The sequence below is a fragment of the Schistocerca gregaria genome, chromosome 8 (assembly GCF_023897955.1).
Source record: "Schistocerca gregaria isolate iqSchGreg1 chromosome 8, iqSchGreg1.2, whole genome shotgun sequence".
NCBI lineage: Eukaryota > Metazoa > Arthropoda > Insecta > Orthoptera > Acrididae > Schistocerca > Schistocerca gregaria.
This window is the reverse complement of record NC_064927.1, coordinates 140961120-140988316: the sequence shown is the minus strand read 5'-3', so window position 1 is coordinate 140988316 and position 27197 is coordinate 140961120.

Genomic DNA, 27197 nt, shown 5'->3' with positions numbered 1-27197 from the left:
CAGCCTTGCCTGTCACCTCTGTATAGTGCATTCAATTGCCAATGCACGTGGGATCCTTTTCCGATGAGAGGGCCTGACGCCTTTGTGGGCAAACTACATGTCTTAGATTTTTTTACATTCTCTATTCTTGTTTTACATTTCTTTTGTAAATCCTTTAATCAAAATACTTCATACACTATTTAGCATGTGCAGGTCATACTGTATACATGTATGTCATATCATACCATATATTAAATTATAAATGTTGGCAGCACCAAACGAGGTGGTGCCGTGGTTAGCACATTGGACTTGCATTCTGGAGGATGACGGTCCAAATTTCCTTCGGCCATCCAGGTTTAGGCTCTCTCTAATTTCCCTAAATTGCTCCAGGAAACGCCAGGATGGTTCCTTTGAAAAGGACATGGCTAATTTCCTTCCCATCATTTCGTGATCCAAGCTTGCGCTCCTTCTCCAATGACCTCATTGTTGACAGGCCGTTAAACTCTAATCTGCCTTCCTTTCCATTGGATTACAACAAAAACATTGGGATGGGAATGATACTCTCTCATGCATCCTAAATTAAAAGCCATCATCTGTCCATGCATGTGGCAGCTGGTTTCAAGAAACAACATACAGACTTCTTACACGAAGCTTACAAATATTTTTGCACATAGAAAACTATAAATGCTGCTAAATTTCACAGAATATTCTTGAGCATAATCTAGTATGCTAGTGTTATAGAAACTATGTGGACTACATGTAACACTTCAGCAGTTATTGCCTGCTTCTCTGTGTTTTGTAAGAGCATCTGATTGTTGCACCTCTTTGCTATTACTGAGTTTGATAAGTCTTTGAAATTGCTTGTATGTCCATTGATGCAATTAGAAGCATAAAAGAAGCAGCTGCATAAGGCTTGCTTGAAAATTCCTCTTCCACTTTCTAAATTACATAAATTTAAAAAATGCTGTACATAACTACATTTGGTTTGGTTACCAGGTAACATAAAATTTCAGTTTTACTTCTTGTTGAATTTTTGTAGCCTATTCAATGATGTCATAACAGTTAAGAGCTGTCAGTAAATTTGAAGATCATTCAAGGTAAACATCTTGTTATAGTGTACCACAATTAGTCAGTAAGCGCAAAGAAACAATGAGTGAATCAAAAGAAAGCTTCGAGAGTGGGATTATAATTTAGGGTGGAAGGATACGAATGACAAAACTCATTGACAACTTGCCATCTTCAATGAAAGTGATGAAGAACCACAGAATCTGTTGAATGGAATAAAAGCCCTAATGATCACAGTATGTGGATTTGAGAGTAAACAGAAGGAAGACCAAAGTCATGAGGAGTAGCAGAAATGAGATTGGCGATAAGTTTGCCATCAAATCTGGTGACTATCGAGTAAGCAAAGTTAAGGAATTCTGCTGCCTTGGAATCTATATCATGTATGATCAACAAATCAAAGAGGACATAAAAAGCAGACTACCACTGGCAAAGGGAGCATTCCTACATAAGAGAAATCTGCTAGTGTCAAACTTTGACCTTAATCTGTGGAAGAAATATCAGAGAACGTACATTTGGGGCATAGTGTTGTGTGGTAGTGAATCATGTATGGACTGCAGGAAAACTGGAAAAGAATGGAATTGAAACATCTGAAGTGTGCTGCTGCAGTGGGTAAAAAATGTAGGAGAGGACAGACATTGGATTACATCCAGCATATAAGCCAGGATGTAGGGTGCACGTGCTACTCTGAGAAGAAGGACCTGGCATGGGAGGGGAATTCATGGTGGGCCACAATTGAGACTGAAGACTGACAACTCAAAAACAAAAAGAATAAGAATTTGGAACAATGAATAGCCATGACCATAAAGAAAATTATTTGATAGGCTCTCTTTTCTAGATCAGCTTTCAAACCACAGTTCCAATTGCATGGTAATAGCAGCTTATGGAAACTCTTGATTAGCTTTCCAAGGACAGCTACTGTGGTGCAATGTGAATTCGCCATGTATGCACTGATCTCCCTGCAGAGACACAGAGTACTGCCTCTCTGGCAACAGGAGTGGCTTCCTGTGGGGGACTACATACAGCCATCAGTGCAGCTGCTCTCACACACTGGTAAATCACGCCCTTGCTGTCACCCCATGTATGGACAAGAAGGCACATCAGTATGAGGTGCTTGTGGTGTATGGCCCTCGGTAGGCCACACTTTGGAAGAGAAAATCCAATTCGATAATGACAGGAATGTTCATAAGTCAGCTTCGGGTATGCCCTTTTTTTATTAGCTGATCACGCTAGTTGTGTCAACCCCTCACCATTTTCGTTCATCGACTTGACTTATTTCCAGTGTTGGGGCATCATTTAACTTCAATATATAGCTGAGTTCTCCAAAATACACATTCTCATGAGACCTATAATTAATTGTAATCATATAGTCTGCTGAATCAGATAAGCAACTAATGATGCTGATTCATGTCTAAAGTCTCAGTTTTCCACAAAGACAGAGGTCAACCGATGTACCTACATGTCATTCATATTAGGGGTATCGGTTCTTGGAACCCATGTCTTGCTATGTAGACATCAGTTTCCTTAATCATAAAACACACAGACGCCGATTTACAGTAGGATTCTGTAACATATACTGCATTTGAAAGTTACTGTGAGGAAAACAATCTGCTGACACACAGCGATCACAGATTCAGAAAATACCGTTCTTGATAAACACAACTATGTCTTTATCCTCACAAAGTAATGAATGCTACCGACAGGTAATCTCAAGTGTTGATTCTATATATCTAGAGTTCCAATAGACTTCTGATACTGTTCCTCACAAGTGGCATTTAAACAAATTGTGGCCCTATGGAGTATCGTCTGTGTTGTGTGACTGGATCTGTGAATCCCTGTCAGAAAGATTGTAATTCAAATTAACTGATGGCAGGTCATAGTGTGAAACAGTGGTAACTTCTGGTATTCTCCAGGGAAGTCTCATAGGCCCTCTGCTGTTCCTAATTTATACAAGCAGTTTAGGAGACAGTCTGAGCACCCCTCTTGGGCTGTTTGCAGATGATAGTGTCATTTAGTGTCTAGGAAAGTCGTCAGAAGATCAAAATCAAGTGCAGAATGGTTGAGACAAAATATCTCTACAGTGAAAAAACTAGCAATTGGTCCTAAGTAATAAAAAGTATTGACATGATTACTAAAAGTTAAATTACGGTTACACTATAAAAGAGACAAAATTGAGGGCTGTCAATTTAACTAAGTACTTACAAATGACTTAAATTGTAATAATCACGTAGATAATGTTGTGGGGAGCAAACCAAAGACTGAATTTTATCTGCAGAGCACTTAGAGTAACGCTGTACAGTATAGGAACCTTACCAGTGGGTATTGATGGAGGACATCAAGGCAGTTCAAAGAAGAGTGGCTCCTATTGTATTATCACGAAATATGAGAGATAGTGTCATGGATATGATATGCGAGTTGGGTTGGCTATAATTAAAAATCGTTAAAACAAAGGCATTTTTCACTGATTTCAGATCTACAACATTATCTCCAATGTGTGAAAATATTTAGATGACACCCACCAACAGAGGGAGAAATGATCATTGTACCAAAATAATAAAAATAGAGCATGCATGAAAAGATTTAAGTGTTCATTTTTCCTGTGCACTGTTATATAGTGAAACATTAGAGATGCAGTGTGAAAGTTGTAAACTGAATGCTTTGAGCAAGTACTTAAGTGTGACTTCCAGAGAAGTCATGCATATGTAGAACATCGTGAATGCAGGGTTGGGTTTTTAGCAGACACCCTGGTAAGTTACTCCCTCTTTTCTGTTCATTGAAGACTGAAAGTCTTCCTTGATGCAATAGTGGAATGATGGTTGATATTTTGCATCACTAAAACAGTAGGGGCATCATATTCCAAATCTCAGCCTCCCCAACTGTTTCTATTCACCTGAAAACGAGATATTGAATGGCATTCATTTTACCTGTGGGCAAGTATCTGACTCTGGAACTGAATAAATAAATACATTTAGATTTACAGCACGTTGACTGCTGCGACTAGCATTGTTACTTTTTTAAAGAATCTGTCTTCCACATCAAACCTTTCCTCAAATTATTTCCTCAGAGGTTCTTGACAAAAATTCATTTAAAATAACTTAGCTCTGGAGAAGATGAATAAGGCTCATCCACATGAACTCGAGACCATTTTTTACATTGAATATAAATGGTGTTATCATGAAAAACGTTTAAAACAAGCAAACACAAGCAAATGTCTCTACATACATAATCATTGCATATGAAAACTTAGCACAGTTTCTTGTTCATTTATCCAGTGCTCTTGGTTTTCTCACAGTCCATTAAAAATTAAAGTTTTCGCAATATCACTCAGTAGTCCACTGAACTCAAGTCATCAAGATGCACAGTTTGATTTGCTCGTGTACTTTAATTTTACCATTTCTGTATGTAATTTTCATAAATAATATTTTTTCACTGGAAAGTGACATTTCACCAGTCAGCCATACATCTGAGGAAGGCGCAAGGGTGGGAAGGTAATAACCACGTCTCTCGCTTCCTATCACAATACTTTATTCATAATCAACTGTACAGCATGGGGTACAGATGGGAACTGATTCCCGGAAGTCAACCTACAAAGAACATCAATCGAAGATACTATACACGTATAATGTTTTGGCGTATCGATCCGTGTGTCGATGCCACACATCTATAGCTGGCTCAAATACCACAATCCTTTCAGGAATTTTAGTCCACTTCTTGTAGTAGCTTAGCTTCATACTCATCATCCTATAGTGATCAAGTGTACCTTGTTCCTCTGTTTGTCTCCCACACCAAGCCAGGAGACAATCAGGCTTCTAAACTCAAACATACACCTTCATAACAACACAAACCCAACTATGTATTGTTTTAGGATTCGTGATAGTAACTTGTATGAAGCAGATGCAAACTTTGAGCCTCCTTTTCAAGTCAATGGAAGACAATAGCAAACACCACTGCAAGAACTTTATCTAGGACCTATAGCACACCACCTACTAATCAAGCATGAATGTTTATACTCTAAATATGGCCAGCAATGAACTTTCAAACAAGTATTTGTTGGTATGAGTAATTTAGTAGAATAGAATCTCATCTCATGTTTGGCAATCCTCCATGTAGAATGCAGGATGTAAAACTCTCTTTGTAGCCTGCATAATCATAATTTATGTAATCCAGGCTTTCTAAAAATTAACACCATTTTACGTCTACTTAGTATTTATTGTGAATTTTCTCCACTCCACAACAGTAAATAACTAAACAACTAATATCCCTCTCCTCCTGCTTCTGCAGCTGACAAATATAAACATATTCTTAATAATCAAGTAAACAAAATAGTAGTTATTGAAACAGTCAAATGCAATAATTAAAGTAAAATAAATTAATTACAATAGTTCTTGCTGCAACAGTTATACATTAAACAAATTGCCAGATAGATATTCTGTGGCTGAAATAGTGAATTTTGTATTTTAGTGTGCAAAATAATCTTTTATTTCTGATCCAATAATGCAAAATATAAAATATTGATCTTATTCTTAATTACAAATTGGCGTTTGTTGATAATTTTTTCATGAACTCCAATGTGTTGCTTGATATCCACAAATAGTAATGATTGTCTTGGATTTTGAGATTTTCTGTACAAAATAGTGTTTTATGATATGAATATAATAGAGGGAAACATTCCACGTGGAAAAAATATATCTAAAAACAAAGATGATGTGTCTTACCAAACAAAAGTGCTGGCAGGTCGATAGACTCACAAACAAACACAAACATACACACAAAATTCAAGCTTTCGCAACCAGCGGTTGCTGCTTCAGCAAAGAGGGAAGGAGAGGGAAAGACGAAAGGATGTGGGTTTTAAGGGAGAGGGTAAGGAGTCATTCCAATCCTGGGAGTGGAAAGACTTACCTTAGGGATAAAAAAGGACAGGTATACACCGCACACACATACACACACATATCCATCCGCACATACACAGACACAAGCAGACCAAATAGTGTTTTAAGTTGGATACAATAACTGAAAATATATAATGATTATTTCCTTTTTAATTAAAATTCAGATATTGTAATTAACCTTTTTTTAAGATTCAAATACACTACTTGGTATTATCTTTAAGTTATTTCTTTATGAAATAAACAGGTTGTATCAAAATATGAAAATATGTCGTTTGTTTGAAATTTGTTGAATAAATTACTTTCGAAGCTCCACTCTGTTACTTAATTACCTAATCAAAGCTTTACAGGTCTCATTATTGTTGCAATGACAGATATAATTTGTTGTAATACACTTATGTAAAGTATACAGTGATGTGAGACATTTGGTATCAGGTTGTATGTTAATGTGTGGTGCTGTAATATTCAGCTGATGTAACTTGGTTTTTCCCAACACAGACTGAATGTGTGATTTCTATTTTGCATCCAAATTTTAGCATTGAACTGACATTGGCACTGTTTGAAATATAAATATGTTGTTGATTAACATTATTAAAAGTGCATCTTTGGTTTCGGGATTGATATACATTCTAGCCGTATTCTTTCCCACTCCTCCCAAAATGGTATTCTACCATCCACCGCAGTTAAAAAATATTTTGCACTATCATTATTCTACTTTAAATACAACCCATCTCCAAGGGATTCTGTTCCTACAAAAATCCCAGGTGCAAGATCAGTTCTAAGTTCCTACCTAGCACATGACTTTCCACTATCTTCCCAGCCATACCTTATGCTACCTGAGGCAGAGCCACTAGTGTGGCAGTCATACACTAGCTGTACTGTAACTTTTGCACTGCCTTTGAAAAAAATTATACTCACAATACTGCTGAGAGCTGCTGATAATAATTCATTATTTACTAACAAAGAGATAGAGGGGCTGGCCAGTACTTACCTCAGCTCAGTACAGCCGATAGAGACACAAAAAACAACCGAAAATTTAAGCTCCTAGCTTTCGGAATAAATGTTCCTTCATCAGGGAGGAGAGAGGGGAAAGAAAGGGAAGAAGGGAAAGTGGATTTAGTTACTCACAACCCAGGTTATGAAGCAACAGGGAAAGGAAAACAGGGAAGGTAGCAAGGATGGGGGCATGGTTGTCAGAGGGAAGCCAAAGATATTCTACTCTACTCTACAAAGAATATCTTTGGCTTCCCTCTGACAACCATGCCCCCATCCTTGCTACCTTCCCTGTTTTCCTTTCCCTGTTGCTTCATAACCTGGGTTGTGAGTAACTAAATCCACTTTCCCTTCTTCCCTTTCTTTCCCCTCTCTCCTCCCTGATGAAGGAACATTTATTCCGAAAGCTAGGAGCTTAAATTTTCGGTTGTTTTTTGTGTCTCTATCGGCTGTACTGAGCTGAGGTAAGTAATGGCCAGCCCCTCTATCTCTTTGTTAGTAATTGTTTCACATCTTTATATGAGATTTTCCAGTAATTAGTTAATTCATTATTTACTATCAGTTTTGACTTTCTGGTTATCTTCAAGTATCACATAATTAACATTTGGTAATTTTATGGGTTGCAAATCAATGAGTATATCATTGCCACTGTGCAGATTAAAAACTTCTGTTCAGAACAATACTGTCATATAGAAGAAGGTATACTTAGATAAATGATGAACTCTAACTTCATTTAACGAAGGTTTATTCAGCACTTCCGCATATAAGAGCGCAGTGTGGACTGCCTCCAGCCAGAACACATACAGTATATGTACAGCTACAGAACATTCCAGTACAGTGATACCTGACGTTTGTGGATACTTCTAGAATGTACTCTAATGGTATATAGAAATTAAAATGGTACAGTGCAGATCCCCCCATGAACCATAGACCTTGCCGCTGGTGGGGAGTCTTGCATGCCTCGTTGATACAGATAGCCGTACCGTAGGTGCAACCACAATGAAGGAGTATCTGTTGAGAGGCCCGACAAACGGGTGGTTCCTAAAGAGGGGCAGTAGCCTTTTCAGTAGTTGCAGGGGCAACAGTCTGGATGATTGACTGATCTGGCCTTGTAACACTAACCAAAATGGCCTTGCTGTGCTGGTACTGCGAACGGCTGAAAGCAAGGGGAAATTATGGCTGTAATTTTTTCTGAGGGCATGCAGCTTTACTGTATGGATAAATGATGATGGTGTCCTCTTGGGTAAAATATTCCGGAGGTAAAATAGTCCTCCATTCGGATCTCCGGGCGGGGACTACTCATCCATTTAAAAGTTGCTGGTGCATTACACAAACCAAATGGCATTACCTTAAACCCATACAGGCCCTCAGGAGTGATGAATGCAGTTTTCTGATGATCAGCCTCATCTACTTGCATCTGCCAGAATCCCTAGTACATGTCCATGGTTGAGAAAAACTAAGCCTTCTTCAGACCATCTAGTGTATCATCAATTCGTGGAAGAGGGTAAACATTCTTTTTAGTAATCTTATTAAGCTTTCTGTAATCAACACAAAAGCACTTTTTAGTTATCTTATTAAACTTCTTGAAATCAACACAAAAGCACCAACTGCCATCCTTCTTCCTGACAAGGACCACTGGTGATGACCATGGGCTCTGTGAAGGTTGAATGAAGTCATTCTTCATCATTTTCTCTACCTCATCACAAATTATTCAACGTTCAGTTGCTGCCACATGGTATGCTCTCTGGCTTATTGGTTGATAGTCTACAGTGCTAATCCGGTGTCCATTTTTCTAATTTACTCATCACCTGTGGACTGAAGCATTCAGAGAACACTTGGAGAATGGTGAGTAGCTTCTTCTGTTGTTCCTCAGTCATATCTGGTGATAGTCAAGCAAGAAGATCTTGTCTCGAAGTGGTAGTGCTAATTTTGCCCACAGACTCGCCATGGGAGGTTTCTATGATGCTCAGCTGTTCTTCAATTAATGGCTCAGCGTTTGCCATGCACATGCATCTTGGGAGGATCTGCGGTTCTCAGTGACAGTTAACTATCCACAATTCACTGAATCCTTTCTTAAATGAGATGACAGAGGCTGGGATGACCAAGTTATTCTTCAGTGGTATGCTTCTCTCACATCCTGCTACAAGATCCATGGGTTGATGCATGGCATGATATGTGACAGTTACCTTTCTAGTGCTGACTGCAGGAATAATCATTTCATCCAGCACACATAGTCTCCACACATTCAGAGGCACATCTTCCTGTCCACAGCATCTCATCACATCCAGCATAATCTTCAAATGACCACAATCTATAATTGCCTGAGAAGCTTTCAAAAAGTCCCATCTGAGAATGACATAATGACCTCTCTTGTCAGATGATGAATTCTAAGGGCTGTGTATGGCCACTTACACCCACACGAATGGTACATCTTCCTGTAGGTTTTACATATTTCCCATTAGCCACCTTCAACAGAAATGTTTTGTTGTCAACAAATACGGTTTTCAGCAACTGGTGACGGTACATCTCTGAAATGACTGAATATGATGCTCCAGAGTCCACAAGAGCTTAGGCTGGTTGGCCATCCATGAAGATATTGACATAGCTTCCTACTGGCTTCACCTCCAAGGAAGGTAGCTCCCTTTAGTTTTCCAGGTTGTGGCAGCTATGTGATCGGCTGGAGCTTCAAAATGGTGACGGAGACCTTGATCACCGTGTTGGTGGCTAGCATGCAGTGATGGTGACCTACATCGTCCTGCACCCACATCTTCTTGTTCATCTTTGTCATCCCAGAGTTTGCATTGGCTAAGATCAGTCTGCTGTGTTCCGGCACAGGTGTCATCAAATATCCACCACCTCTCTTGACAATAGAGCACCACTTATCCCAATCATCCACAGTGAAAACATACTGGTTGGTTATCCTGGGTCGTCCAGATGTCAGTCTTCCTTCGTGCCCAAACAGGTCCCTCATGCGGCATTTTAGGAATGTAACTCCACCTGGGTCCCAACTTTTTCACCATTTTAAAGGGAAATGAAGAACGAGAGACTGGGCTCAATGTCTCTTCCACTTCCTCCACTATTATCTCTTGATCCATCTTGGTTTTCTGCTCACCATGCAATCCAAGTGCCTTCTGAACTTCCTCTCTCACCATCTGACAAGGAACACTTGTGAAATCAGTTGCCTCCCCCATCACAGACATCAATACGATGTTTGGAAGCAGTTCAAACTTCTTGCATTTAATTCTTTTTTGATGCATTGTCTCAATATATTGGCACCATTTTATAAAGCCATCGGCTGTTGAAACCTCCTTCAGGAGTATGGCTTAATACATGTCCTCAGCAACACCCTTCATGATATGTGCAACCTTATCTTCCTCCTTCATACTAGGATCGACTATTTTACACAGATTGAAGCCGTCTTGAATGTAGTATGCAGTAGTTTCTTGTGGACACCATGCCCTGCACTTTAGTTTTATCATCAGCCTTGTACTTTTGGCACTGTGTGTCACTGAAATACTTGCACAGTTCCGCCCAGAACACTTCGTAGCTTGTGAACTTCTCCTCGTTGTTCTCATACCACTGCTTGGCCGTGCCCTCGAAGTAGAAAAATATGTTAGCCAAACACACGGTGTTATCGTGTTTGTTAAATTTGGCCATACACTCATATACCTTCAGCCACTTGTTTGGGTCTTAGCCATCATCACCAGAGAACCCAGAAGGATGTCTCATGTGGTGGCACACAGTCGCTGTCATTGTAATATCCTCTTCTTTTGTCTCCAGTAGATAGCGATCTGTTGAATATGGCCCAAACTCAGGTTTCTCGCTACGTTAATGGTGGCTCTGTCGTGGCCTGATGGGAGCAACTGTGTCATCACAAGTTCCAATACCCAGCATCTCCACCAGAATAATGTCATGTAGAAGAAGGTGTACTTAGATGAATGATGAACACTAACTTCACTTAAAGATGATTTATTCAGCAAAATCCATACAACATACAGGGTTACAAAAAGGTACGGCCAAACTTTCAGGAAACATTCCTCACACACAAATAAAGAAAACTTGTTTTGTAGACATGTGTTCGGATATGCTTAATTTACATGTTAGAGCTCATTTTAGTTTTGTCAGTATCTACTGTTCTTCCTCGATTCACCGCCAGTTGGCTCAATTGAAGGAAGGTAATGTTGACCTCGGTGCTTGTGTTGACATGCAACTCATTGTTCTACAGTACTAGCATCAAGCACATCAGTACGTAGCATCAACAGGTTAGTGTTCATCACGAACGTGGTTTTGCAGTCAGTGCAATGTTTACAAATGCAGAGTTGGCAGATGCCCATTTGATGTATGGATTAGCACGGGGCCGTGGCGTGGTACATTCGTATCGAGATGTATTTCCAGAACGAAGGTGTCCTGATAGGAAGACGTTTGAAGCAATTGATTGGCGTCTTAGGGAGCATGGAACGTTCCAGCCTATGACTCATGACTGGGGAAGACCTAGAATGATGAGGACACCTGCAATGGACAAGGCAGTTCTTCATGCGGTTGATGATAACCCTAAGGTCAGCTTCAGAGAAGTTGCTGCTATACAAGGTAACATTGACCACGTAACTGTATGGAGAGTGCTACGGGAGAACCAGTTGTTTCCGTACTATGTACAGTGTGTGCAGGCACTATTAGCAGCTGATTGGTCTCCACGGTTACACTTCTGCGAATGGTTCATCCAACAATGTGTCCATCCTCATTTCAGTGCAAATGTTCTCTTTATGGATGAGGCTTCATTCCAACGTGATCAAATTGTAAATTTTCACAATCAACATGTGTGGGCAGACGAGAATACGCAATTGTGCAATCAGTCGTCAACACAGATGTTCTGTGAACGTTTGGGCAGGCATTGTTGATGATGTCTTGATTGGGTGCCATGTTATTCTACCTACACTCAATGGAGCACATTATCATGATTTCATACGGGATACTCTACCTGTGCTGCTAGAAAACATGCATTTACAAGTACGACACAACATGTGGTTCATGCACTGGAGCTCCTGCACATTTCAGTCGAAATGTTTGTACGCTTCTCAACAACAGATTCGGTGATGCATGTATCCGTGCTAACGGAGGGCATTTTGAACATTTCCTGTAACAAAGTGTTTGTAGTCATGCTGGTATGTTCTGTTGCTATGTGTTTCCATTCCATGATTATTGTGATTTGAAGAGAAGTAATAAAATGAGCTCTAACATGGAAAGTAAGCGTTTCCGGACACATGTTCACATAACATATTTTCTTTCTTTGTGCATGATGAGTGTTTCCTGAAAGTTTGGCAGTAAATTTTTGTAACACCCTATATATATATATATATATATATATATATATATATATATATATATATATATATATATATATATATATATATATATTTCGAGCTTTCGCAACCAGCGGCTGCTACGTCAGGAAAGAGGAAAGGAAAAGGAAAGATGAAAGGAAGTGGTTTTTAAGGGAGAGGATAAGGAGTCATTCCAATCCCGGGAGCGGAAAGACTTACCTTAGGGGAAAAAAAGGATAGGTATATACTTGCGCGCGCACACATACACGCATATCCATCCGTACATACACAGACACAAGCAAACATATTTAAAGGCCTTGTAAGACAGTAAATCTTTGACAAGGGCGTTTGGTTGAACCTGGGAGTGGGGCTGAAGGTGAGGCCTTTGGATAGGACAGAGGTTTTGGATTGGGAAAGAGGTTTGGAGGAAAGGTTAACTACTGAATTGGGGTGTTGTGGTTCTAGATTGTGTTGACTAGAATTTTGAGATGTTGGGGGGAGTGGAGCTGAAAGTGGGAGATTGAGTAGATGGGAGAGACTGGGTCTGTGTGCAATTAGAGGAGGTTGAGGTTTGTTGGAAAGGTTGTGGAGGGTGAATGAGTTGCCTTTCCGGAGGTGGGAAACGAGGAGATTGGATAGTTTTTTGAGGTGGAGGGTGGCATGCTGTTCTAATTTGCGGTTGGCCTGTAGGGGGGTGCTATAAACAGCCGGTGTGGATGTGGGAGAGGAAAGATTGAGGACTTTGATTTGGGATAATAGTTGATGGGTGTGTTCATTGGCCGAGTCGATGTATAGGTGAAGGATTAGGTGGGTGAGGGCTGTGGATTGTGCTGTTTGGAACTGGTATGAGGACTGTTGGAAAGAAGGATTGCACCCAGAGATGGGAACTTTCAGTGTGAGGCCTTTGGGGGTAATGCCAAATGTCAAGCAAGCCTAGGGTGAAGGCATGTTTGCGGAGGGAATGTAAATAAAATTTAATGGGGTCGTTGTAGAGATGTTGTGAGGTTGACATGTTATTAGAAGGTGGAAAGGGTAATATGAGGTTAAAGTGAAAATAAATAGAAATTTATATAGGGAGAGATAAAGGTGTGAAAAAAGTCGAAAAAGTGTTGGTTTGAGAAGAGCTATGTTGATCCTGTGCTGAACTTGGGTTGGTGAACAACAATGGGTGCAAAGGTTAGGTAGTTGCGTTGCTCAAAAACACGTTAAAGCGTGGGGAAATTCAGGAAAATTTCGAAAGAAAAAAAAAGAAAAAAATTTTCGAAAAAAGTTTCGAAAAAGATTTCCTGAAAAAACAAAATTTCGAAAAAATTTTTCGAATAAAATCTCGAAAAATATGCGTGTAAATGTATTCAAAGGACTGGTTGTGTACTGGCAGGTTATGAGAATGAGGCTAACAGTTGCTTGATGAAGAAATAATAACGTTTAAACCTGTGGGAAGCTGCTAAAAAATGATCGGTTATGTGGGAAAAAACAGGAATGGAAATAAAACGAAAGTTGTTGGAAATAGCTGAGATGGTTGTTTAATGGGTGAAATGAACTGAAGCTGTGAAATACTGTTCACGAGTTTACATGAAATTTTTGTAAAATATGTCTGCTTGTGTCTGTGTATGTATGGATGGATATGCATGTATGTGTGCGCGCACGAGTATATAACTATCCTTTTTTCCCCCAAAGGTAAGTCTTTCCACTCCCGGGATTGGAATGACTCCTTATCCTCTCCCTTAAAACCCACATCCTTTTATCTTTCCTTTTCCTTCCCTCTTTCCTGACGAAGCAGCCGCCAGTTGCGAAAGCTCGAAATTCTGTGTGTGTGTTTTATTCATTGTGCCTATCTACCGGCGCTTTCCCGATATATGCCTTTACAAATGCCTGCTTGTGTCTGTGTATGTGCAGATGGATATGTGTGTGATTGTACACCTGTCCTTTTTTCCCTCTAGGGTAAGTCTTTCCGCTCCCGGGATTGGAATGACTCCTTACCCTCTCCCTTAAAACCCACATCCTTTCGTATTTCCCTCTCCTTCGCTCTTTCCTGATGAAGCAACTGTTGGTTGTGAAAGCTTGAATTTTGTGTGTATGTTTGTGTCTGTTTGTGTGTCTATCAACCTACCAGCGCTCTTTTGTTTGGTAAGTCACATCTCCTTTGTGTTTAGATATATTTTTCCCACAGAGAGAGAGAGAGAGAGAGAGAGAATATTCCAGTACAATGACTCTTGACATTTGTGGATACTTCTAGAATGTACGCAAACTGAATATAGAAATGAAAATGGTACACTGCAGGTGAGTTTTGAACGCAGCACCCTCCATTCAATAGTTAAGTATAATAACCACCACACCACAGTGCAAGTTAGCTTCTTCTGCAAAAATGTGATTGAAAGTGTTACTTGAAAGCAGACCTCAAGTTCTGTTGTTTGATAATTATAACTAGAATATTGTAAATACAAAGGAAGAAGCAGTAATAAGAGAACTGTGGTATTAACAATGGTTTCTTCCCATAAAGTAGAAGCTTTCCAGCTAAACTTTAATGTTCATCTTAAGCTGTATAAGCACAAATAGAACTTAATAACTTCATAGGTAATTTTCAATAAGTGTGCAGTGTCAATTTCTCATATACTTTTATTGTTTATGAGCACCTCAAGTTGTTTCACAACTGTGAAAGTTTTATTTCAATACAGCCTCTATAAACACCATGAAAAGAATGAATGGCCTAGTAAGCAATGACACATTCATTTCACCTGTAAACCACAAGTAAAAGCATCTGCCTTTGTTTAAAGGTATCTTTCTTCAGTATCTAGTGTATCCTACATTGTTTTCCCTTGATCTCTCTCAGCTCTGTATGTTGCATCATGTGTTGGAAATCCCAGCACTTGCAAGTGAACTGCTACTAAGTAAACAAAATGAGTAGCAGACCAGAATCCCAAATTCTGTATTACTGATCAAAATGACGCTAATAGGTAATCAAGTTTATGTGACTTCACACATGAATGCATTGCTCTTACTGGGATGTAAGCTGTTAGTATCAGTGTAGGGCATTAACTCTGAATGCATAACCATGCAAGAAATTTCAAAAGTCATTCAGCGCAAGACTAAGCACATCTGTCTCTCAGAGAAGTGAAAGCCTTAACTAATTTCATTGTATACCACATCCAATATGACGTCTGTCTATGGCAGATACTGTATTTCTACAAAGCCTCAGAGAAGCAGCAGTGGCGTGCATTAATAAAAATCAAACAAGCAATGTTTGTAAAATTGTTGATGATGCTAATTTCTGTCTTATTAAAAAAATAGTGAGCTTGAGACTCTGAAATAATAAAAACCCATTTTGCAGAGAATAGATTCTTAATTATTACCACGGCTGTGAACAGCTCTCCAACGAAACACAATTAGGTGGTTTTAATCTTGTCTATGCTGACAAGTTTCCAAAGATCAGTGAGTTTTATTCAGTGAGTGTTTTGATATGAGCAATCATTGGTATCTAGTGACTCATTACAGGGTATTTTCTTCTGTGTGCTGTCCCAGTTACCTTTGTCAAATGTTCTACAATAAATACATTCATAGCAAAGCTAATGCATCTATTGTGGAAAATCTTAAAGGCTTGTAAAGAAACTGTCCTGTTGTATTTGCTGATGTCAATATGCATAAATGCATTCTTTCTGCTTCCCCCATATATTTTTATTGTATACTGCTCAGGTTTGTCTCATGTTTTGTTCCCAGCAACCTTAATTGTGTAAATGTAGTGATACAGTGTGATTACATTTAAAACATACAGTTGTATAATATATACCTCATATATTGGGACATGGAGTACTACTGATGAGGGGCACAATGACACTATGAAGAGCTGTTCTTGCTCCAATTTCTTCTTTATGTCAGCACCTATTGGTAACTATTATTTGAGGGATAGAGGTTATAGGCCTTATGACACATGTGAGAATGGCCTGCCCTGAAGAGGACATAATGAATTTTCACTGTGCAGATTAGCAAGCACTGATCTGAGAGTTCCTGTGGAGTAAGCAAGTGTGCCAGACCAGTACTTGAACCTGGAACTTTTGCCATTTGCGGGCAACTGCTCTACTTACTCAGCTATTTAAGCACAACTCATGATGTCCCCTCATAGGTCTATTTCCAACAGTACCTCATCTCCTACCTTCCTACATGCCACATGGATCTTGGGTGTATAGAGAAAAGAAGGCATATATGGTCCAGTTTAAAGTAGTTAGCTGCTGACAACTAGTGTGCTGCACTGGTATCGCCTCCAGCGCATCGTTTGGAGCCTGGCATTGTCACATCCCACTGTTACCATTTCCGCTGCCCAAAGCCTTATGCCTGCCAGTTTTAAAGAAGTTAACTTTTACAAACAGGAAAATTTCACCAGTTTCAACAAATTTAATGTAACACTGGGTGTGTTTAAAAATAAGAACAGATTTTTACTTATTTACAGACATAATAGAGATTTACACAGTATGTGAATTAAATAAATTTCTGTTTCATGCTTGTTAAGAACTAAAAACTGACCTTCACTCAGTTATTTTGTGAACATATTTTATCAATTTGATGTTAATACAAATAAGTACACTGGACTGCACCAAAAGAAACAATCAAGGCAATATAATAACATAATATGGAACATCTTGCATGTGACGGTAATTGACAATCTAACAGGAGTGCAGAATTTCATTTTATCATAGACCTACATTAAGAGACTGCATGCCTTCAATCCAGCAACACAATCCCTACCTATGAGGCAGTTCTTTTTATGCTGCACACCAGTCTGCACACATCACTGAATCTTGCATGACTACAAGAACACTCAGAAATGGGTCAGTGTACCAACACAGAAAGGATAGACTATCTGGTAAAATCAATTATTTTGTTCAGGCCCCTTACTTCCCAATGAAGTTGACATTAAGAAAGCACAACATTATGCAAAACTGCAACAATACTTACCTGAATTCAGGGAGTTTGGGAGGCAAACTAATGTGGATACAAAACAATCCCATTGTGTCATATTTAGTTACTCATAGATAACCTTAATATCCCTTTGATGTTGTGCCATGTGGCTCTTAGGAAAGTTTTGGACTCTGCCTTTAGTAAAATCACAAGCTTTCTTCAGAACAAAAATCACACTAGCAACCTGGACTCAACCACACGGCCATCATCAACATCCTGTTACAACAATGAATGAGTATACCCATGAAGGTCTCAACCCACAGACCGACAGTTGGTTGAGTCATTATGTACGACCTGACATATGCTTTGTTCACTTAAATTACCTCCATCTAAGTTTGTAGATACTGCCACCAGCAAAAATAAATATTGAAATGGCAACTAAAATGACTGCCTATGTGTATGTTATAACCAAGGTGGATTACAGTCTGAAGTAAGTCCGACATCAGCCAAGCCCCAAGATGTTTTCTTCCGTTCAATGGCCTAGCTGTCTTACTTATAGCATATGAGGCTGCTGCAAAAATGCAGTGTCCTATATTGGTTTATCCAGTGGATACTCCTTAGGAAAACTCCCTGGAAAAGTTTCGCTTCATTTTTACTGTCTTAAAATGCATTTTTCAGACGTACTATTTTTTTCTCCTTGGTCGTCTTTTCCTTGGACTCATCCATTCGCTGATTTCCAAGGGATATCTGCCCTCAGAAATTACTAATTGTTTGTGCTTTAGCGAAACCTTATGTCAGCTCTCTGGAAACTTTCTCCTGCCTGCCCTAATGGCGTGGTGTCCTTGTGCCCCTCCCCCCCCCCCCCCCCCCCCCTTCCTTTCCACCATATGCAACAATGGTAGTTCCTGACTTAAGGTAGTCATAAGAAATCCAATTTCAGTGCTTAGTTGAAACTGCTATATCTTGAGATCTAACTCTCAAATCCCAAAGGATGTTTTCACAAAACTTACTGTAATCAAATTGTATGTACATCATCCTGTGACTGCATATACTTATCACTCTCCTTCATTATTTTAATTTATCGAAAGATTAGCTATGAGTGTACTGAGCATGCAAAGTGGAAGAATCTACCACTGCCATGTCTCAATCTTCTCACATTGTTTTTAAAAAACTTCCATCTTTGAATATCGGTACATGTTAAACTTCTCTTTACTTTATTTCTACATCATGTAGGTATATTTTACTTTCTCACACTTCTCCTGTCCCCAACTGTTCACAGCCTTCGATTCTAGCAGAGGGAAGGAAAGGGAAATACGAAAGGATGTGGGTTTTAAGGCAGAGGGTAAGGTGTCATTCCAATCCCGGTAGTGGAAAGACTTACCTTAGGGGGAAAAAAGGACACATATACACTCACACACACACACACATATCCATCTGCACATACACAGACACAAGCAGACATTTGTAAAGGCAAAGAGTTTGGACAGAGATGTCAGTCGAGGCGGAAGTACAGAGGCAAAGATGTTGTTGAATGACAGGTGAGGTATGAGTGGCGGCAACTTGAAATTAGCGGAGGTTGAGGCCTGGTGGGTAACGAGAAGAGAGGATTTACTGAAGGCCAAGTTCCCATCTCCAGAGTTCTGACAGGTTGGTGTTAGTGGTAAGTATCCAGATAACCCTGACGGTGTAACACTGCGCCAAGATATGCTGGCTGTGCACTGAGGCATGTTTAGCCACAAGGTGATCCTCATTACCAACAAACACTGTCTGCCTGTGTACATTCATGTGAATGGACAGTTTGTTGCTGGTCATTCCCACATAGAAAGCTTCTCAGTGTAGGCAGGTCAGTTGGTAAATCACGTGGGTGCTTTCACATGTGGCTCTGTTTTTGATCGTGTACACCTTCCGGGTTACAGGACTGGAGTAGGTGGTGGTGGGAGGGTGTATGGGACAGGTTTTACACCGGAGCGGTTACAAGGGTAGGAGCCACAGGGTAGGGAAGGTGGTTTGGGGATTTCATAGGGATGAACTAAGAGGTTGCAAAGGTTAGGTGGATGGCGGAAGGCACTCTTGGTGGAGTGGGGACGATTTCATGAAGGATGCATCTCATTTCAAGGCACGATTTGAGGAAGTCATATCCCTGCTGGAGCCACATTCAGAGTCTGATCCAGTCCCAAAAAGTATCCTGTCACAAGTGAGGCACTTTTGGGGTTCTTCTGTGGGTGGTTCTGGGTTTGAGGGGATGAGAAAGTGGCTCTGGTTATTTGCTTCTGTACCAAGCCGGGAGGGTAGATGCAGGATGCAAAAGCTGTTTTCAGGTTGTTTGTGTAATGCTTCAAGGATTCCAGACTGGAGTAGATTCATTTGCCACGAATACCTAGGCTGTAGGGAAGGGACCGTTTGATGTGGGATGAGTGGCAACTGTCATAATGGAAGTACTGTTGCTTGTTGGTGGGTTTTATGTGGACGGACATGTGAAGCTGGCCGTTGCACAGGTGGAGGTCAATGTCAAGGAAAGTGGCATGGGATTTGGAGTAGGTCCAAGTGAATCTGATGGAACCAAAGGAGTTGTGGTTGGAGAGGAAATTGTGGAGTTCTTCTTCACTGCAAGTCCAGATTATGGAGATGTCATCAATAAATCTGTACCACACTTTGAGTTGGCAGGCCTGGGTAAACAAGAAGGCTTCCTCTAAGTGACCCATACATAGGGCCATCCTGGTAACAATGGCTGTCCCCTTTAATTGTTGGTATGTCTGGCCTTCAAAAGTGAAGAAGTTGTGGGTCAGGATGATGCTGGCTAGGGTAATGAAGAAAGAGGTTTTAGGTAGGATGGCAGAAGATCGCCATGAAAGGAAGTGCTCCATTGCAGCAAGGCTCTGGACATGTGGAATATTTGTGTATAAGGAAGTGGCATCAATGGTTACAAGGATGGTTTCCAGGGGTAACAGATTGGGTAAGGATTCCAGGCATTCGAGAAAGTGGTTGGTGTCTTTGATGAAGGATGGTAGACTGCATGTAATGGGTTGAAGGTGTTGATCCACGTAGGGGGCTTGGAAACCAGCTACAATGGGGCAGCCGGGATGATTGGTATCTCTGCTTACGTAGATCAACGCCTTCAACCCATTACATGCAGTCTCCCCATAAGATATGAGGTAAGTGATTATGATCCTCCACCTTGAGATCCAACCGTAGGCACACTGACTACACACAGATTAATTTGTTACACTATTTTTTCCAAATATTTCAGAATAATTTTATTCATGACTTTAGTGATGGAAGCTTACCATTATTACTCATTATGATTTACTCTGTCCAAGAAATACCACTCATGACTCCATATACTTTTTCCTGTCCATTAATGTACTTTTTTTGTTTTTCATAGACTGAAAATCATACTTTCTTGATTGCATATGCTACATTTACTCAATCCCTAGATCCTTTCATATTTTCAGTCCTGAGTCCACCTACCTATTCTGGTGCTCCACACTGCTCAGTCTCTTATTTCCTTAGCCAATCACATAAAATATACTGGTCGCACATCTGTTTGTGACACAAATCACTCATCTTCTTAACATCAGATACTTGCCATTGTATATATTACACATTCCGCACTGTTACCTTAGTTCCAAGTTACATTTGTATTATATTTATTCCTCTTGTAACCTTTTTTATTTAAACCATAAAAACACTGTTCATACTTCTATATCACAGAGCCTTACTCCCAATATCGTGGTTTACACAGAATTTTGTCTTGTTTTCACTTCATGTCCCCCTTGTTATTTTCTCTGTATTTCAAAACTCTATTCACCCTGTTCTACTTTCGGGGTTTTACATTTGTCATGATATCTTCATAACATCCTGTATACAACCATTGACTTACTTCATATATTCTCTTCCCCTTTTAATAACTTCCCCACTTCAGTTGTCTATATGCACATACTGAAGATTATCAACAATAGATTAAGCAAAAGAGGAAGAGAATAGAACAAGGAAAGAATGCAATGTTCTACCCAGCTCAAGTATGCACAGTCACCTCACTGTGAAGTTTCCCATAGAGCAGGAAACCTCGTACCCTTTTTAATGTCCTCATCCACCATCCCTTTATCAACTTTCCACGCATCTGTTTCTGGTCCTCCTTCCAGAGGATAACTCTTACATCCATTTTATCCTTCCCTTTGAACTTTAAAATGATATAAACTTATATTTCATACTTCTTTTTTGGTACAGCCTTTGATCGTACTTGAAAGTTCAAAATTTCTCAGAAATGGCTCCTTTTGCTACAAAAATTGTGTTACTACTGCCTTTTCGTAACTAAACTCTGCATGAACAAGTGCCATGAATTTCTATGTGTGCCATGTAATCCTCAGCCCACAGGGATCATTGAACACGGATGTGGAGGGGCATGTGGTCAGCACATCACACTCCTGACCATTAGTCAGTTTACATGACCGGAGCTGCAACTCCTCCAACAAGTAGCTCCTCAGTTTGTCTCACAAGGGCTGAGTACACCTCACTTACCAACAGCGCTCGGCAGACCGAATGGTCACCCATCCAAGTTCTAACCCACTCTGACAGTGTTTAACTTCGCTGCCTTTTCCTGCATGCTGAGATTTTGTTAGAAAACAAATATTTGCATACTTGGAAACACACATGGTTCATTAGGTACTGGTTCAACACAAAGCACGTACAACAACAACATACAGAGAAACCACACACAGGTGCATATTACTAACCACTGAACATGAAATGCTGACTTTAGTTATTTAGTTATTAAAGAACACCAAAGATATACAAAACATTAACACTCTCCCTTATTTAATAACTTGCAAAGTCTAATCTTATTACATAAAAACTGATATCTAATGGAAAACAGTGGATTTTTTAGTATATCAGCAAGTTGTTCTACAGTGTCTACTTTTGCAACTGTGATTTCATAAATGCTAAATAGTTCACAAACAAAGAAATGCATTATATGAATATGCTTCATTCTTCAGTGAAACTCGGGATCCTGGGCAAGCCAGATAGTAACTCCATTGTCAACCTGCAGAACTGGTGTTGCCTCCAATTGGTCCAATTCTGTCAGAAGTTTCTTGTTCCTGACAATTTCCCAAGCAGCTTCACTGGTAGCCACAACCTCGGCTTCAGTTGTGGATATGGCAGCAGAAGATTGCCTTTGACTAATCCAGGAGATAGGTGCCCCAGAGTACAGACAAAGGACACCAGATGTTGAGAGCCCAGAGCCAAGATCACCAGCAACATTGTCAGCATCACTAGAACACTCTAAAATGTGCTTCTTAGAATTGTTTTTATATAAAAGTCCATAATTTTTTGTACCTCTCATGTATAGTAAGATTTTTTTAACTGTTACTACATCACAATCTGTTGTTTTTTCAACATTTCTTGACACAACACTGACAGCATATGCAATGTCAGCACGTATCCCACACATCAGAAACATCAGTGCCCCAAGAGCTTGACTGTATGGAAATTCAGAGTTGCAAGGACTTTCTTCTGTATCATTGTCATTTATAATGGGTGTAGTTACAGCCTTGTTCTTCATGTTGAAACACTCTGGTATTTCCTCTGTGTAATGAGTTTGACTTATGCATACAGTTCCACGCTCTTGTTGGTCAATTTCCAGACCTAAGAAAAATGATGCAGGCACTGAAGTTATTTTAAACTCACTGACAATTTCTTCAAGTTCCTGTTCACTGTGAGCTGCATCAGACCATCATCAACATAAAGCACAAGGAATATTTTCTTACAGCCTTACTGTCTCACGAAAAGACAAGGATCAGCTTCACTCCTCAGAAAGCCCAGTTTAGTGAGATGATTACTGAACTTCTCATTCCAACAATGCAGAGCCTGTTTCAGTCCATATAGACTTTTCTTCAAGTGACATACTCTCCCAGACCCATCATCACATCATTGACGTTGTTGCATATAAATGGTTTCTTTTAAATCACTATAAAGAAAAGCAGTTGAAACATCAATTTGTAACAGTTTCATGCTCTCACTTGCTGCAACACTTCATAGTGCTAGAATGGTAGACACTCTAGCTACAGGACTGAAAGTCTGGCCATAGTCAACTCCTCTCTGCTGCGAATAACCCTTAATCACCAATCTTGCCATGAATTTATTTACTAAGCCATGAGCATTTGTTTTGATTTTATACACCCATCTATTAGGAATGGACTTCTTTGCATATGGTAGATCAACCACGTCCCATGTTCTATTTTCTTGAAGAGCTTTTATTTCAGAATCCATAGCTTCCTTCCAGAAATCGTTTTGAACAGACTTCATAGCATTGCTGTCTGTTTCTGGTTCTTGGACAGATAGGGAGAGGTTAATTACATAATCATTAAATGTTTGTGGAACTCTGAGGGTTAACCGATCACGCAGTAATGGTAAAGTTTCTCCACTTGTGTCTTCCTGATCTTCCTCCTGAGTGTCTTCATCTACATCCAAGGAACTGCCATCCTCTTCACTCTCACTATCAATACCATTGGTCTTCGGTCTGAGGTGCTGGATCCTGATGATTGAAAACATTCACTGGAAGAGTTGAACTTTTCTCACTCTTCAGTGGCCTCTCCTCAAAGATGACATCTCATGACCTAATGAGTTTGCACACCTCTCCAGAATAAATTATGTAACCCTCATTGTGATCATATCCAATAAGGACATGTTTCAGTGCTTTTCAGTCCACTTCCTTCTCTGTTGTTTTGGAATATGAGCATAGCAAGTAGAGACGATCACCTGTGGATGTTTCAGTCTTGGCTTCCTTCCATACCACAATTCATAAGGAGATGTTCCTTGAATACTGGAAGGCCCTGTTTGGCTTAGAATGTACGTTGTGGTGTTCACGATCTCTGCCCAAAGTTTCTGTGGAATGTTTGTATGTGCATGCATTATGGCTCTGGCAGTTTCCACAACTATGCAGTTCTCTCTTTCACTGCACCCATTTTGTTCTGGAGTGAATGGCATTGTGAGGCATTGAATTATACCCTCTTTGTGAAGAATCTCTTTTGCTTGTTTGTTGTCAAATTCTTTCCCATTATCACTCAGAAGTTCCTTGATGGTATGTCCAGCAGCTTTTGCTTCAGCTATGAACTGCCTTAACTTTTCTGCAACTCCAGACTTTTCTTGCATGAAATATGTTGCCCCAAACTTTGTACAATCAACTTTGAAAATAACAAAATACTTGTGCCCTGACACAAAAGGTACTTGAAATGGACCACATACATCAGTGTGAATAAGCTCACCTGGTTGTGCTGTCCTCTTTCAGTTGCCAAATGGTAAACGATGAGCCTTGGCATAAATACAGCCTTCACAAAGCTCACTGTCCATTTCCACCTCATTATTTAACTCACTACAAAGTACATACTTCACGTGGCGCTAGTTCTGGTTTCCAAATGTTTCATGATAAAGCTGCAACGTATTGTCTCTGCTAGTAGTATTAACTGTACTGAGGGAGCTAGGTGTCACATTTCTTACAGCAAGTTTAAAAAAGCCTACAAAGCAATCACAAACAACTACCAATCTATTAACATTATCAATCTTAAGATGACAAATTTCTGCAGTTGATGTGAATTTACTTTCTACATGTTTGTCCTTTGCTGCAAGAACAGAGAATAGATTCTTGTGAATCTGAGGTATATTCCATACATCTTTCAAGGTAATTATGTTCCATTTTCCTCCAACTGCTGGTTCAATGTCTATTGAATCTTTTTTGAATTGCTTCAATTGTGTCACCATTAACTGTAGTAACTGTGTTTTGTTAGGAAAGGCTGAAATGTTTTGAAACAATTCCTATCATTTGTAATATAATTTCATACTAGAGCGTTAGTTACACAACGATACATGCATTGGCCTATTCACTTTCATTCAGCACCTTGTTCCATCAGAAATTTAACAGCATTCTTGATGGTGTTCACTGCCAACCACTTAGTCTGTCTGTAGCAGTGATGTTATGCATCATCAACCTTGCAATTTCTTGATGGCAGAACTCTCAATACCAATGAAGTTTCCAGAGCTTCAGGTTCCCGAAGCCATCTTCAGAGTATAACAGTCCCAGATTGAGAGTTAAAGCCTGAGAAAGAAACTTATAATAGAGAAGAATTTATCTGTGGTCATGACAGACACAGCTACAATCTAATAATTCTGACTTTTTCCACAGGGAAATCTTAACACTTAAACATCCCTCTTGACATATTCTGCCTGAGAAAGGCCACACCAGTTTAGTTACAACACTGTGTTCATTTGCTTCATCAAAGACATTTCACATGAACAATCAAAATAAAAAAGGAAATAATTTCATGATTGGCAGAGCTAGTGCACTAGCATACATCATTGGTTCAGTAAATGGCGTGTCAGTCAGCTGAGTGACCATTGGTCCCTCTTGGCTGGCTTCCAAAATTGGTGGCCAGAGTCTATTGTGACATAGGAAAACTCTAGAGCACAGTGTTTTGAGCTGGACCACAGCCAACAGCTCTTTCACACAACATTTTTTGATCTTTTTCTATTACTGCAAGTCAGAAAGTGAAACACAACATTTTTACTCTTCCACTGTAGCAAACTGATACTTTTAGCTTTCAGGGGAATGTAAATACATGTCAGGTATTGCACATCACATCGTATATATCCACTGCTGTACCAAAACACTATTTCTGGGTAGTTGGATCTTCCCCCAAGTGGTGAGAGGTGGTAGTAGCTAATGCATCCAGGAAGATTGTTAAACATGATTGTTTTCGTGGTGCAGGTGTTAATGGTGGGTAAAGGCATAATATTACTTGATCGAACTGACCACCACACCCACCTGTCAATGTTATTGTGGCACTATACTTGTTCCCCATGTTTGTCTTTACTGAGGTGCATTCGGCACTTTCATCAGTTTAATTCACATCTATTATTTCTCAAGTCACCATCCCTTTTCTTCAAGACATGCTAATCATACAGATATGAATGAGGCATTGTTAGAAGCTTTTTAATCATTTCTCATATTGCATACCAATATTGCGCTACAACTTACTATTTGTCGAAAATTTTGAACTACCGTAGGCAAAAGGGCATCATAAATGTCCGGCATCATACCTGTAGTTTGTGGAGCTAACTTCTTACTCACGAACAAGAGACTCACTTTTCATTTTATCTTATTACAAATTACTTCTTATTAACTGGATAATTTGTATACATCAGTGTCATAGACAATAACGGTGACCATTACAGTAGTCCATGATCTCTGCCCGTTGTATAGGTTGACTTTTCTAAACAAATATACCTTTTGAAATGACAAGAATATTAATCACTGCCAACATAAATTATGATTTACGTATTTCTGCTACGGCCTAACGTGCTTACATAAAGTACAAAATGCAGTCAGAATCTCGAAATACAGTTAGAATTCATTGAGGTCTTAGTGAATGACAGGTAAGAAGCAACTTAAAATTGCATTTGCTGTCACTTTAAGCAAGTCACAGTGACAGAGTTTCAAATTGTATTTACCATATCCATTCTTTACTTACAGGCAGTCACATGTAGCCATTTCAGGACTAACTAAATCAACCAACATTTCCGTATCCCTTAAGGAAAATGAAAAATAAAAAGTTCATGAAACTCAAATTCTTATACGATATATCGTTACAATGAGGTATACTAAAGCTCTGGAAACAATTTCGTTTAAATTTCCTGTGTAGAAATATATAGAAAAGGGTGCGTCATATATTTATGATTATTATTTTGCTTTTTCGGTTGATTTTTAAATTATTTTTATCAGTTCACAAACTATCCATATCCCAACTACATTTTTATACCAAATACTGTCATTATTTAAAACTACACTCCTGGAAATGGAAAAAAGAACACATTGACACCGGTGTGTCAGACCCACCATACTTGCTCCGGACACTGGGAGAGGGCTGTACAAGCAATGATCACACGCACGGCACAGCGGACACACCAGGAACCGCGGTGTTGGCCGTCGAATGGCGCTAGCTGTGCAGCATTTGTGCACCGCCGCCGTCAGTGTCAGACAGTTTGCCGTGGCATAGGGAGCTCCATCACAGTCTTTAAC